Source organism: Psammomys obesus, unplaced genomic scaffold (genome assembly GCF_907164565.1).
Source record: "Psammomys obesus unplaced genomic scaffold, mPsaObe1.curated_primary_1811, whole genome shotgun sequence".
Taxonomy (NCBI): domain Eukaryota; kingdom Metazoa; phylum Chordata; class Mammalia; order Rodentia; family Muridae; genus Psammomys; species Psammomys obesus.
Window position 1 is genome coordinate 10247154 of NW_026596166.1, and position 3781 is coordinate 10250934.

Consider the following 3781-nt stretch of genomic DNA (forward strand, 5'->3'; position numbering starts at 1 on the left):
TTTTTTTTCAAACTGGAGAAATTTATTTTCACCCTTCACCTCTCAGCTTAAGCGTCCACATAATATTAATCCTAAAAGTAGATGCTTTACAAACTGTGTATGTTAGAAAGAACATCTTACCTATTTCTACGTATCACTAGGAGAGTCCTACAACCAGAGAAGTTTTAATACCATTAGGACTGCCATTGTGGGTGAACTCATACATGTATTTGGCGCTCATACGTTTTTCTTTTCATGACCCTTTGCTCTTGGTTTCTCAGTTTCCTCATTTTTTTAATTGATAGGCGTTGCTTTGAGATAATGCCTATCTCATACATAAGTTGTAAGTTTAAATGTTTTGTTGTAGCAACAAAACCTACGGGCACTTAGGGAAAGTTAATCAACTCAGACATTATTCCAAGTGCCAGTGACTTTTTTCACCTCTGTTCTCACCTCTGTATAGTCGATTGCTGAGGAAACTGGGGCGCAGGAGGCCTATGTCACAGCAAGTAGTGGGGCCAGGATGCCCCAGGGAGTAACCTCAGAGCAACGCACTAGTGTTGTTTGCAATTTTTTTCTACAAAACTAGTGCCTTCCAGTGTAGTTTCTTTAAATAGTAGACAATTTCCTTTTATACATTTTGTGGTGTGTGTGTGTGTGTGTGTGTGTGTGTGTGTGTGTTTATCGCAACAGTCTTTTATGGCTGTTAAAAAGCTTCCTCAGACACCTACATGGTAGAGCCATTAATCCATCTCTTGCAGAATATAGAGCCCCGGGTTAATTACCCCTATCCAGCCTCTGTCTATCTCCAATCCTTTTTCAACATAGTGAAACCATTAGGAAGGGATGTCTCAAGTAACACCATAAAAGAGCAGTGGAAAGGCTTTTGGTGGAAGAGGAGAAAACCCAGTTCTCCTTGCTGACAGGGCGGGAGGAAGTTAGAAGGTAGAAGCCTCATGACTTTGAGATGCTTTGGTTGGCTGGCAGAACAGGCTGCCCTTCTGAGTCTGGTCCATCCATCTGACCCCTGTGGAGTCCAAGCTAGGTGGCAAAATGAATCTGGAGTGAGCAGTTCCTACAGCTGGTATGAAAAAACTGAGGTCCGTGTGCTGGGTATCACAGACCACATTTCTAAGAACAGTCACGTGTTGACCTAGTAGTGCACACAGAGGTAAGGTGGGAGAAGCTGTGTGTAGACTACTCAAGTCTGTCTGCACAGCAGGGAATGCCAACTGCACCTCAGGCTAAAAAGCAAAACACCCTAAGTGCAGCAACTGACCTGGTACACAGAACATCCAGAACAATTCTTTATGACATTAATAGAAAAGAACATTTGGTGTGAGAGTAAATTTTCTGTTTAACACTTTCCCTTAATTGAATTCAATTTTGATTATTTTCTCTCTGCCTTGTTAATTTGTGTGTCTTGCTTTGTGCTCATTAAGCTTAATCAATTCAGTGATAGCCTGGTCCTGTTTCATCTGAATAATTTCTACCTGTCAGATACTTGAGACAAACAGAAAAAGCCCAAGGTTGTGACACACTATCAGCTGACAGGCTGCTGCTGAAGACACCATTGGCCTTTGGGGTGTCTGAACACACAGACAGCTGCTCCTACTGAATTGTTAGCTTGCTCATGTTCTAAAGGAGTTCTTAATCTACTTAATGAACCACCCCTTCACAACCTGTCAGTAAAAAATAGTCCCCCAAAACTGCATCCTATGTCCAAGTACAAAAGATCCAAATTAAATAGCTCTCAGAACAGTGTTAATGTAATCTGACCATTAGGAAATAACAATGTCATTAGACACAGTTTTCTGACGATGATACACGGACACAGTAGAAACTTAAAATATTTTTTAAGTAACTTAAAGTGTGCATTTAAACTTCTGGCATTTTTATGGAGACAATATCTGCTTGTTTCCTGACAAAAAATTTTTTCACACCTTCCTGGTTTTGAAATCTCATCGCAGCTGTTCCTTTCGTTGCTGTGGAAGGAGATAGTCTCCTGTGGGAATCCACAGGTCTCTCTCAGGCAGCTGGTGCTTAGCCGCTTCCGAGGCCTCTGCCTCACTAGCTCAGGACTTAGCTGCATGGCCCTGAACTCTGTTACCCTGAACTCCATCTAGAGAACACTGGCCTTTCATTGTTCAGGTGCCTGAACTGTCTGGCCCGCTTCTGGCCGTACCTTGACTGGAAAACCACTTCACCTTCTTCCCAAACCACTGGGAACGGGGTCTGAGCTCCCTGTATTCAACTGCATAAAAAAACAGCACACCAAGTTTTGTCACCTGCTTTTATCAGAGATCATTTAAGATTTTTTTTTTCCAGATTCTCAGTTGGTATTGCCAGCTTTTTCCTGGGTCATGGGAATAGAATTTTGAGAGTCTTTCCATGGTCATGTAAAGGTTCTGCTGTATGGGTAAAAATACATTTGAGACGTTACTTTCTCTGAAGACTATTACCCTAGCATTTCGTGAGCGCATAGGGCAGCAAAATCATGTTGTTGGAATCAAATGACCACATGTTAAATCCATGCCAGGACAAAGCTGTGCCCCAAAACAACACCAGCCTCTTAGCACATAGAACAAAGAGTTGTTAATTCCTTTAAGTGCCTCTCCTCCCCGAGGATACGTCAATCTTCATTAACTCCTCTTGAATGCAACAGCCCTTATATATTCCAAGGTCACAGTCAAGGACAGAGTGATCTGAACAGACTTGCCTTTGTGATGCAGGGGAAGAGCTGGGGCGGGGGAGGGGCGAGGATGAGTGAGCACACACACTCAATCTGTTCCTGTGCAGAGGTTTGGCGCACGTGAATGCCCTCAGAACATGTGTGATGGTCATCCTTTCCAGTGGACCAGTGAGAACTTTCTAGAAAGGCCCTGCGCATCCTTGAGGCCACCGGTTCCCAACCTTCCTAATGCTGCAACCCTTCAATACAGTTCCTCATGTTGTGGTGGCCGCCAACCATAAAATTATTTTGTTGCTGCTTCTTAACTGTAATTTTGCTACTGTTACGAATCACAATGTAAATATCTGACATGCAGGATATCAGATATGCAACCCCAAAGGGGTCACAAGCCGCAGGTTGAGAACCGCTGCTCTAAAGCTTAGATGCCACTTATATTGTTCAGCCACCGTAGAGAGGAGAGGAATGAATGGTTGACAGGTTAAACCGTCAGAGAAGATGAGGCTGTGAGCTGGGTTCCTGACCACTGTAGCTTTGAATGGTACAGTGACAGTAGCAATGCTTGGGGACCTTTGCCATCCACCATATAAGAACAGAAAGAAACATCTGGAATGATATATAAGGCCTAGGGCTGTTGCTCTAGTAAAAACCCCTGAGCCCCAGCTGCAGGAGCTGCTGATGGTGTTCCAAACCCACAGCCTCAGAACCAGCCAGCTAAGCTCTGGGTCGCAGTCCCACCACTTGTCAGCCATGATACCTCTCTGGGTTTCAGTTTCTTTGACTATGAAACAGAGATAGAAGAGGGTGGCTGAGAAAAATCCCATTGGTGAATACATGTAAGCCTTTTACCTGCCCTGAGTATTCATTCATAAAACATCCTTTCAGGTGTGTGGTCTGTGTGGGAGTGGGGAGCCAGCCTCCTTTCTCCCTTGTCCCCCCCCACACACATTCCAGTTCATTTCATAGAGGAATTCTGGAAGGGTGTCAGTGTTCATGACCTGGAGAATTAGAGGAAGAGTTAAATAAGGAGAGAGCAGCCTTCAAATGGCGAGATTTGAAAATATTGACAGAAGGCACTGTGGTAGGACATATAGCCTTAAGACACAGCTCTAC